This window comes from Vombatus ursinus, unplaced genomic scaffold, assembly GCF_900497805.2.
Source record: "Vombatus ursinus unplaced genomic scaffold, bare-nosed wombat genome assembly UNPS02015016.1, whole genome shotgun sequence".
In the NCBI taxonomy this organism is placed as follows: Eukaryota; Metazoa; Chordata; class Mammalia; order Diprotodontia; family Vombatidae; genus Vombatus; species Vombatus ursinus.
The window spans coordinates 518,815-530,852 of NW_020954794.1; the positions used below are offsets into that span (position 1 = coordinate 518,815).

The 12,038-nt window shown below is 40.4% G+C and overlaps 1 protein-coding gene across 2 annotated transcripts in view; it reads right to left on the reverse strand.

The window, feature by feature from the left end:
• LOC114030834 (zinc finger protein 883-like) overlaps positions 1-5,251 on the reverse strand; it is a 30,476-nt gene extending 25,225 nt beyond the window's left edge. Inside the window, exons 1-3 of one of the 2 annotated variants that reach the window (XR_003567680.1) lie at positions 5,191-5,251; positions 4,614-4,770; positions 3,298-4,291 (exon numbers count right to left, since the gene is read on the reverse strand). The gene's annotated coding sequence lies outside the window, so the exon portion shown is untranslated. Of the gene's footprint in view, positions 1-3,297; positions 4,292-4,613; positions 4,771-5,190 lie in introns of those variants that run through there. The other variant, XM_027845739.1, reaches the window with a different exon arrangement.
• Positions 5,252-12,038: the final 6,787 nt, after the last annotated feature.

Consider the following 12,038-nt stretch of genomic DNA (forward strand, 5'->3'; position numbering starts at 1 on the left):
ACAGATTGGATGTGGGGGTAGTAGTAAGGGAGTGAAGAGTTAACCATGACTCCTAGGTTGTGAGCCTGGCTGACTGCTGGTGGTGCTCTGGATAGTAACAGCTAAGTAAGAAAGGGGCAAGTATGGGGGTGGGCGGGGGGATGAGCTATTTTGGACATGTTGAGTTTATGATGTCTGCAGGACATCCCATTGGAGATGTAAGTTCAGAGTTATCTGAGAATCCTCAGCAAAAATGACCATTGAAACCATGGGAGCTAATGAGATCAAGGGAAATTGTATAGAAGGAGACTTTTGTTGCCCTTACTTTTCTTCTTTAGACTTAGCTCATTTGTAGCTTATTTGCCCTTGTTACCATGTGTTGTATACTTCTTTAAAAAAAAAAAATCAACTAATACACTGCTGGTGGAACTGTGAACTGATCCAACAATTTTGGAAAGCAATCTGGAATTATGCCCAAAGAATTAAAAACTGTGTATACCCTTTGACCCAGCAATACCACTTTAGGTCTGTTTCTCAAAATGATCAGGGAAAAAGAAGAACCTATACGTTCTAAAATATTTATAGCAGATCTCTGTGGTGGCAAAGATTTGGAAATTGAGGGGATACCCATCAATTGGAGAATGGCTGGATAAGTTGTAGTACATGATTGTGACGGAGTACTAATGTGCTCTATGACGAGCAGGTGGATTTTAGTAAAACATGGAAAGACTTGCATGACATGATGAGCAGAACCAAGAAAATGTTGTATACATTAACAGCAACATTATTTGAATATATGTGAATGACTAAGATACTCTGAAATGAATACTCAAATTAACTACAAAGGACCTTGAAGGAAGGCTATCCACCTGAAAGAATATATGCATATGCATATGTGTGTGTGTGTGTGTGTGTGTGTGAAATGTTGGCCTTCTCTAGTGCAGGGCTGGGAAACAGCTTGGCACTCAAATGTAACCAAAATAAACAAGGAAAAAAATCTAACAATGAGTTTTCCATGCACCCACATAAATCTCTTCATATAGTTCCCATTTTTCCTCTGCTTTGGAAGATTTTTTTTTTCCTTTTATCTTCTGAATTTGTCTTTAGTTCCTTGTCCTTTCTGGACTGAGCTCTGATAAATTTAGTCCATGGGATGCTACCTATTCCTATGAATTCTATCTAGACTATACATCAGACTATGTGCAGTTTTCCTTTCTCTATCACAAATTCTGCAGAAGTGGGCACTTCCCCCAATGTTCTCATCTTTTTTCTCAGTTCATTCTAGCTCAGTAGTAGGAGATCCAGTACAAAATTCCCCCTGGTTAATTCCTCCATCGATAATGGTAAGCCAAGACATTATTAGCAGTTCTACAGCTGGAAAGGAGCTCCAGCAGATATCCAGATAATTGAAGTTCCTCATTACAATATCCTGCCTCTGTGCTAGCATTATCTTGTTTCTCGAATTCCTTATTTCTATTTTCTATCCAGGTGGTATATGGTATACTGAGGATGAACGTATTTGTTTTCCCCTTCATTGGTATTTACAAAAATGCTCCACTTCATGCTTCTCATTCTTGGTTTTTGGATTTCTTCATGACTACATCTTCTTAACATGCAGAAAAACCTAATTCTTTTACTTACTTTTACTAAAACCTAAATCTTTTACATAGAGATAAACAAGTTTTTTCTTCTTAGTTTCTCACTAAAACTTCCTTGTAAAAAATTGCTACTTTCTCCAGATTGAACAAGAAGAGTGATTTTCCCCATCCTGGGCAGGGACCCCTACAGTGTATGTAGTATGGTGGTACTGAAGGAAACGTGCCAGCTCAGTCCAGAAAGCCCTGGTGAAACTGGACCAGGTAATCCTGTCTGTGCATGTGTGGGGGAGGGAGTTAAGGAAGTAGTCAGGACTTGGGATACATATTGACCTCTTCTACCTTGACAAGTCCTTCCTATATGGTCCCCGGTAATTATCTTGTTTTCCTCACAACACACAGGTTCCCACATGGTTTCTGTACTTTTCACCTCTCCTCAAACACTAGTCCCAAATACTCCAGTCACCCCCTTCCTTACATTGTAACTTTTCCCAAGTCTTGTCTTCTCGGCCAGAATGGGCATATTAATGTAGTACCAGCAGCAAATTTTTCAGCCGTTTCTGTATTGAAGGGTCTTAGGGCCAGGATGTTTACTCCTAGGACTGATTCTTGTTCTCTAGCATTGACCTTCATCTACAGGCAGAACTGAGATCAGTCACAAGACAGTGGCCAAGAAAAGCCCAGTATTATCAGTTATATAGCAAATGGAAAGACTTCCTTGGATATGCAAATGGGTACAAAATGAGTTTTACTGAACTGACATTCATTCAACAAGCACTTAACCAACACAACCACAAATACTGAATACACTTCTGCACAGATTTCCAACTTAACAAGTATCTAATAAGCCCCTACTTTGTACCAGACACTGTGCAAGGTGCTGGGAATACAAACACTCAAATGAGGCTGTGGACTCAGTGCAAAACACACGTCTACCTTTTAAAACCCAGTTACTGTATTGTTGATATAACTTAACTGTTTTTATTTGTCACAAGGAAAAATTCTATTGAGGGAGAAGTGTATGTCAGGAAATCACTAGAGGAAAGGACAAAAAACATCAGTAAAACTTTAATTTATTGCAACCTACTGTGCTCCAGGTAGAAACAAGAGCTTACAATGTACTGAAAAATGAGAGCAAAAATATGCACAATCATATCATTACTAAAGTGATTTTTCTAAAATGTAGGTCTGACCATGACACACCCCACTCAGTAAACAACAAAAATTCCTTATTTAGGATCAAATATAAATCCCTCTTTTTGGCATTTAAGGCTCTCTATGACCTTTACGACCTGACCCTGTATACCTTTTCCTTCTTCTCATACTTCACTCTCCTCCACAAACTCCATGATGCAGCCAGCAGGGTCAGGAAATCCCAGAGAAGAGAGGGTAGGGCACTCCCACCTTTATATCTTGTCTTCCTCATTAGAATGTAAACTCCTTAAGAGAAGGGACCACCTTCCCTTTTTTGTATTCCCCCGGCGCTTAGCACACTGCCTGGCACAAACTAAGTACTTAGTAAATACTTTATCTATTTAGTTATCTATTCAAGAAGAAGGGGTAGTCAGACTCTAATATTGTAGACCAGAAGTGTCAAATCCTCAGCCCTCGAATGTCAGGCAAAACCAGATTAAAATGTAAATGGGAAATATTTAACAAAATGAATAAAAATGCCATACAACACAGATAATGTTAATTTGTGGTTTTCTAAGTCAGTACGGATCATTTCTATTTGAGTGTGATACCACTGTTGCAGACCAAGAAGAAAGAAGATTGAGAAAAAGCCATTAGATTTAGTAATTATGAGGTGAAGAGTGATGTTGAAGGAGCAGTTTCAGTTGAGGGCTGAGATCAGAAATGAGATGGCAAGGGGTAGAAGTCGGGCAAGGACAATACACATTTTCTAGGAATTTGGCTACAAAAGAAGAGATATAGATAACTTAAAGGGATTGTGAAGGGAATGGAGAAGATCTGAGCATGTTTGTAGAGAAAAGGGAAGGTGCCAGTAGAGAGATATATACACACAGTCAACTCAATACCAATCCTGTGCACTTTTCTTTGGACCATGTTCATGAGGGAAAGGAATAAAATGAGGAGGAAGATGAAAGGTCCAAGTAGCTCAGGCTCAAAGCTCATACACACTCACTGCCTTAAGGCTTACAGAATACTTCAAATACATCATCCCATTAGATCCTCACAATTCCACACAGTCAATAGGGTCAGTAACTGTGTCAGACACACATCTTTAAGGTTTGCAAAGCACTTCTCTCACGATTGCTTTCTTCAGAAGTCTCTAACTGCGATTTCATCAGCAGAGGGAATTCCTGGTACAGAAACCCTCCATCTACACCAATAATAACTCAACTGCAACTTAACAGTCCTAAAAAGCCTGGAGCACTGGCTCATGATCCCATAGCCAGTTCAGGTCAGAAGTAAGATTACTCACTACATCAGTTGCCCTTCTGGAGGAAGGTACTATGACTTCAGAAATCAGAATTTTCTCAAGGTTTTATGATTTCAAAATTTAGAAATTTCAGAAAGGCATCATGGCAATATGGACAGAACTGGCCTCCGAGTCAGGCAGACCTGGGTTCAAGTTCCACCTCTGCCACCTCCTGGCTTTGTGATGCTCTCAGTGCCCGAGACAACCCTCTATTCCTCTAAGTGGCGCAGGTGACAATCTGTATTGGTAAAGAAAGTCCCTCCTCCAGAGCTTCCTACGAAATGAAGCAAACAGCAAAGAAAACCTTATTTACAAGACACAACTTTCCAGGTCTTTCCTGGTTCCCAGTCCCGCTCTCTTTCCACTAGACCACATCTCCTGAGTCTCAGTATCTAATATTCAGTCTCTCCCATCCACCCTTCCGGTGGCTGCCAAGGGGACGATCCTAAAAGGTAGGTCTGACCCTGACCTGTCCCTACTCTATGAACTCCAGGGGACCCCCTATTCCTTCTAGAGTCAGCTGGAGCTGGATGTTCCAGTCCAGGGGTCGGCCAACTCCCACCCCAGCCCCCACAAGTAGGCTCTAGCTGGCTGACCCGTCAATGCTCCTCTACGGGCAGAGCACGAAAGAGATGGCCCGATGGACGGAGTGCCAGACTTGAGTCAGTAAGACCCGAGTTCGAATCCCGCCCCAGACACTCTGCTGGGTGACTCTTGGGTCAGTCACTTATCGCTCAGCCTTAGTTTCCTCATCTGTAAAAGAAAAATAAATAAATAAATCGGCCAAAGAGAGGGCACCTACCCCCGGGGGCTGTGGGGTGGGTCAAAGGAGATACCGTCAGTGTGGTCCTCAGTGGGGGTCGTGGGTGCGGAGAGGCTGCCCGCCATCACCCACTCCCCACCTTCGGGCTCTCAGCGAAGCCCCCTCCCCAGCCCGTGACACCGCCTCCCTGAGGTCTGCCCAAGGTCGGACCACTCCTCCCCCCGCCCTTGGCTCGAGGCCCGCGGCGCCCCCTCCCATTCCTGCTCACACCCTGCCCTTCGCACACTCGCACTCACGGACCCTCACACTCACACTCACATATACACAGACACACACAGACACACACAGAAACAGACACACAGACACACAGACACAGACACACACACACATACACTCACACACACACTCACCAAACAGTTGCCGGGTACGTCTCGCGGGGAAAAAAAAAGGGCTGGATGAAGTCCCACCCACTGGGAACTGCGCCTGCGCAGGGTGAACCGCAAACTAGAATTCCCAGAATGCATTGGGCTCGGGAGTACGTATTTGGCTACATATTCCGGGAAATGGAACCTCGTCCCAAGATAGAATTGCGCCCCCAAGAGGTTCTGGGAAATGTAGTCGAGGGTCGGGATGGGGGGGAGGGAGGGGACGGATTCTTCTGCGCAAGCGCAGGGCTAGATGCCTCACATTAAGGGCTTCAGTAGCTTAAAGGGACAGGGGACACTTCCAGCGCACGGGCTCGTGCACCCGGCCCCTTCCTTTCCAAAAACCCCGTGTCTGCAGACTGGGGTCGATGAGGGCATCCTCATCGATGAGGATCCTTCCTGCCGCAATGAGGAGCCCAGGGGTCCCTTGGCCCACGTGCGCGGCCAAAGCTAGGGCGACTGTGGACTGGGGGGCATGGCTGGAGGCATGCCATCCTAAGGCCTCTGTGGTTCCATGACCACAGTACTACGTGTGTTCTTTGTTTTCCTCGTGAGCCCTTCTGACTTCCTCCAGTTACATCCACGTCACTCTTGTGCCAAATCTCGTCTTTTCCATTTCCACGTCTGTAGCATCCTCTCCTCTCCACTCACAACCACCACCCCATCTTAGGCCTTCATCATCTCTCATCTGTACTGTTGCATAAATTTCTGGTTGATTTCTTCCCAAATCTCTTCCCTTTCCAATTCATCCTCCACCTTGCTGCCATAATGATTTTTTTTTTCTAATGGAGAGGTCTGACTACATCCCCTCACATTCCATTCGGGATTTTTATTTGTTAATTAATCCAGAAGAATGAGGTTGCAGCTAAATTGGAGGATGGCCCACTGGTACTTCTGAAAGAGGCAAAGAAAGGGGTTGGCATCTGGGTTTTATGTTATCCGAGGCAATAAGAAACATTATTTCATTGAATATTTATTCATTACATAATATAATGCTGATGATAAGTATTTGCAAAAAAGTTGCTGAGCAGTAGAGAAATTTTACAGTGATAATCATTTAAGATCAATTGAACCCCAATAAGGGCCAAAAACCTGAATTAATCTTTTCTCTCTAAGTGAACTAAAAATGCCCCTCCCTGTGTCGGTAACTTCAGTACCAGGTGGAGCTGACCAACATTCTTCCTGTTTGTGATCACTAAGGACAGGATACCTGGGACCAGACACTCTCTTGAATAGTGGGATTTTTCTCATTTTGGTATTCTATGGACATATGTTATGTAGGGGAAACACAGATATCCTGGATCTATAATTTCAACTGACACTTTGACATTCTATTTTATTGTATTTACAACCTATTCAACTGAGAAACTTCCTTTCCCATGCTATATGTTAAAAAAAAATATGGAGGCTACACACACACACACACACGTAACAGACATCCTGAGTAAATGTTCTCCTAAAATTGCTTGATTCAGTCAGAGTTAAAAGCTCTGGCTCCATGTACATGTCGCTAACTTAAGGGAATAAACAATATGAATTTACTTATCATCGAACTTGTTGCCTCTTTAACTTTCAGATCGACAGCAATGGTACCATGACTTTGGATGGAACTGAAGGAGTGGGTGAAAACAACAACCCACTCCAGCATTGCTAGTGGCTCGGGTACTTCAGGATCCATTTTTTTCCTGGAGTCCTAACCTTGATGGAGTCCGGTAAATTGTCCTATTCCCAGCTTCCAAGGACCTACCACTAATTTGGTTGAAGTCTGAAAGAAAATTCCCTTTAAGCAAGCTCTGGGGTTGGGGATCAAGTCGTGGTTCAGAAACTCCGGCTACTGTATCAGTTAGGGCCCCTCTGGTAAGGATTGATCTAGGATGGGTCAATCATAAACTAAAATTAGAAATGTGGCTAACAAGACCACCACAGAAACTAAAACGAGAAATTCAGCTAACAAGACCACCGTCTCTTATATGTCAAGCCATTGCCAATCTGGTGATCACAAATACTGCCAGCGCTGATGTCAGTTAACTGAAGATAGCCCCAAATTATGGTGGCCGCAATAGGCGTTCTTTTGACCAGTCAAAATTACTTTATCTTAAAACCAAATTAAATTTAAAGGCCAAAGGAGTGGGAATGTTTTTACAGCTAGGTTGCTGAGATGGCTGAGGGAGAAGGAAAGGCAGAAGCCTCTTCCCTTAAGGCTCACAAAGCCCATTCAGTACTCTTTCCCAGGCTCCAAATAATCCCTTTCACTCTCCCCTTTCCCTTAAAGGCTATGGTCCTGACGGGGACTCAGATCTCCGAATTTAACTTCATTGGGACTTGCCCCTTTAAATGTACAACCTCAGGGGCACTCTGAGGAAGGCTCACAGGATCCACTCACACTATCAGGTCTTGGATCCTTGCAAATTCCCCAACCACCTTCCTCAGAATAATAATAAATAGCCAATTTGTGTTGGGAGTATCTAACAAGCCTCTAATTCCCTCTCTCTGTGCCATTGAGTGCTCACTATTGTATTGTCCTGTCAATTTGTCTGTCAGTGAATGTCTCTGTGTCTGTATCACGTGTGCTGGGAGTGAGTCCATTACCTCGTAAGATTTAAAATGCAGGCAGTCAGAGACTTCTCAGGGCTGCAGCTAGGAAAACAACAAACCCGTAAGACTCCTTTCCTTGTGGTTTCAGGCCTGGCCAGCCTAGACATACAGTGAAAAGTTAGATACAGCTAAAGACATCTTAGCAGATTCTGGAGGTTTTGAGATTAATCATTAAGAAATTGGGAAATTGGTCATTTTGGGATTGTTGGAGAAAACTCCTGAGCCTGGGGGTAATTCCAGGAGCTCACCTTCTGCTAAAATACCTCCTCCCAATACTGATTCCTCAGCATTCCCCACTCCCTCTCCAGAGATAAGCAGCTCAATATGAGGATTGTAAAAGAGAAGAGAATGCTGGAGAATTGTAGGGAAAACTTAAATCAGCCTTCCCCATCTGGCAAAAGGAGAGCAGGGGCAGCTATCACAGACGAGTGATAGTCTGCTATTTCTTACTAGTTGTGTGACCTTGGGCAAGCCACTTAACCCCATCGCCTAGGCCCCTCCCCCCCCAAAAAAGAAAAGAAAAGAAATAAAGATAGTCTGCTCTTGGGCACCTTGTAGCCCACCCCTCTAGGCAAGGCCTGGGAGTAACATCCAGGTTCAATACATTCTGCCCACCGTGCCCCAGCAGCTGCAAACGGCATCAACCTCAGCAAATTCTGCAGCTGTGGGGAGGGGAGAGGTGGACAGGTCAGAACTACGATGAGATTCCCTAAGCCCTGCCATCAAGAATTATCACCACCTGGAAAGCCCTGGCATCAGCCACCTGAGCCCCTGGCAATAGCATTATGAGGTGAGAAGCCAACTTCTGCTCTTGGTAAGCTCCATATTTCTCTGTTCCAGTTGCAGAAATGTGTCTACTTGTAATTTATGGCTAGCTATTTTATCTCTGTTTGCTCTGTTTCCAGATTTGTAAAGGGAAAAATAATAATGGTTGTTGTCATGGGATCAAAATGATATGATTGTAAAGTGCTTAAAACAATGTCTGGCATATGTTAGACAACATTATTATCTCCCTAATTTAATGTAATTGTTCCATGCCTGATAACTTTGAAGTGGTTTTTAAATACCAAGAGAAATAAGATCAATAATTTCTATATGTGATAATATGGAAATGCAACTGATGTCATCTAAAGTTTATTGTTTGTGTTATTACTATATTTCTAAATTGTATTGCATTTCTAAAACTCTTAGATTGTAAAATTTGAGAGACCATTGTGAGGTAGAAATGGTGCATATGGATTGGTCTTTTAAAAGGATGTGATAAAATTTGATAATTTGAAAACTGTTAAATGAAGTATATTTGGTTATAAGCAGGCAATAATAATACTGACATTTACTATGATAGCAGATTTTTCATTTGAAATTTTGACTATTATAAAAATATATGGTGGTTTAAAGTTATAGTTTCAATATATTAATGATGAGATGAATGTTTCTCCGTGCAAAGTGATTTGGAAGTGCATTCATCTAATGGGTTGTTTCAAAATTTATTACTGTTGTGAAAGTAATGCCTGTTTATAATGTGTGTCCTGTGGTACAAACGTATTTTATTGTGAACAACTTATTGATGTACACTGTTTTGGAATTAATTAGGTATTCTCCCATATATCAGGGCCTCAATTAGAAAAAAAAAGTGTGAATTTATGTATAATAATCTTTTCCTTTAAAGTGCTAAGAGTATTGGGCCTTAGAAATTAAAATGTTACCATCAGTGATTGTAAATCCAGATTTGATTTGCTCATCTAGCTAAATCAAGGTCAACTGATGGTAATTAATTGGTTTTATTTCAAGTTTTAAATATATGATAATGGCTTGTGGTATGGTTATATTTCTGAATTTTCTTATATGATGTAATCAGGTAAACAAATTGTTATCAGCTATGTCGTTAAAAAGTATTTCTCTTATGATCTAGAGATGTTAGATCAAGAATTGTACCCCCTCCAAAAAAAGATAGGAGAGAATGAATGGGTTAGAATAAACTTCTAAGTTTTGTCTATAAGTGAGAGGAAGTTTCACCCAAAATTCTTATCAGCTCTGCGCAAAAGTTTACAGTGTTGTGGAATTCCTGAGTAAAGGAAAATCCTTGGGAAAAATATAGGGGTGTGATTTTTAAGCCTGAAAGATACTGAGTAAATTTTTTTAAAGGCTTGATAATATTTGTTATTGTGATAAGGCTAATTTAATTGGGTATGTTTTTCATGGCTTATAAAAACTGAATTTCTTCTCCATTACAAGCACCTTTTTGACTAAGGAACTTTGTGATATACAGGAATTCTGTAATAACTAGAAATTTAGTTTGTTATACTACTTTGGGAATTTATTTATGGTACTTAAGGACAATTTAAATCAGCTTAGTTTTAATAAATTTCAATTTTAAAGGTTTATTTTTGCTTAAAGGTGGAAAAGAGAGGTATCTATCATTTTAAAAGTTTCCAACTAATATTCTTCATAAAAATTTAGTGATTATTCTTCTTAACATCAGGACAAATTTTAAAACTTTTTAAAGAAAGGAAATACTTAAAAAAAGTTTTAAAAAAATGACTTGATTTTTTTGAAGGTCTACTAAATTTTCATTTTCAAGATAATTTGTTGCTGAATTATTGTAACGAGCTGTAAAGCAGAAGAGATCTTGCTGATTTGATCTGAATCTGTAGTCATTTCATGGCCTAAGCAAGAGTTAAATTGGTGTTTGAACTTGTATGTATAAGATTCAAATCCTGAAGTATCTCATTCTTCCAGAGTGAGTATAATTAGAAAAGAATCAACAAGCTTAATCCATCAACTTGTGAGGTTAAAATTAGGAACCTCTTTGTTTTGTTTAAGGAATGGGATTCCAGTACAGATAGTCATGTTAGTACAGAGTAGTAACTTATGAGCTCTTTTGTGTTAACTTAATGGGAAAGCTAATATTGTTTTTAATCTGGAATTAGAACATGTTCAGAAATATATACAAACCGCTCAAGAGTCACCTTAAGATGTTTCCATTGTTTAAAGGAATTATGAGAGCAGTAGTATTTTTCTGTGATCAATCTCTTACTGTTACCAATGTGAGATTAAATTGTTATTATCTAGGATATGTGACTTTATGGGACAGCAATTTACTATTGTTTTGAGCTTTGATTACAGGGATAGTTGTCTGAGTTGTCATGAAGCCAATAGTAGAATGGCGTGTGCTGCAGGCTGAGAACTGCTAAGGTGGATGAATGTCTGTGCCTGGGAAGAGTTTTGAGGACAACCTGGGACACAGCCAAGGTAGGATCTTCTTGACTCTATTTCCCAATTGTGCTATTTCCTTTCTGAAAAGGAAAATTCCCCACGTGATTAATCCTGAGCCCTGCTTTTAACATCAAGTGACTACATGATTGGCTATCAGATATGACTCATGCCTGGAATCAAACAGAGCTAAGAAAGTTCTTTCCTTCTGATGTGATATATGACATTGTCCCTTTTTTTCTTTTATAGCAAATTTCTATAATCAAGAAGTTCTGTAAGTACAGTACTAAATTTATTAAATAATAGATGGATACTGGAATGTCTCTGAGTCACTATAACAGGATGAAACCATGAATAGCTTACAATTTTAATTTGTGTTCATGGTCAAATAATAATAATGTAGGGATAACATCCTCTGAAGGAGGAAATGATTAGACAAAGTAATAAGACAAGATGTAATATGATAGATGTCTAATTAAAAAGCATGGTAAATTTTGAGAAAAGCAACAGGATTAGACTGATTCTTGTAAGAATTATATATAGATGTATATGATTGGCATCCAAAATGTATCTATCATGGAATCCAAGCTTTAAGCATATTTTGGTAATGAGATCTCAAATTTGGATTTTTACACAAAAATTGTATAGGATAGTGGTAAAAGTAAGTGAAATTATTTCTCATTTATTAAAGTATCTGTCTGGTAATTTTAAAAGGCAGAAGAGCTCATTTTATGGTTGGACCCTCACATTTTAAAAGATTCTTATACCAGGTACAGGATTTAGGTAAGAACAGAAGCAGCAGGTGATATATAAACTGAAGTTTCAAAAAATGGAGAACCTGGAGGCAGCTAGGTGACGCAGTGGATAAAGCACCGGCCCTGGAGTCAGGAGGACCTGAGTTCAAATCCGATCTCAGACACATAATACTTCCTAGCTGTGTGACTCTGGGCAAGTCATTTAACCCCAATTGCCTCACCTAAAGAAAGAAAGAAAGAAAGAAAGAAAGAAAGAAAGAAAGAAAGAAA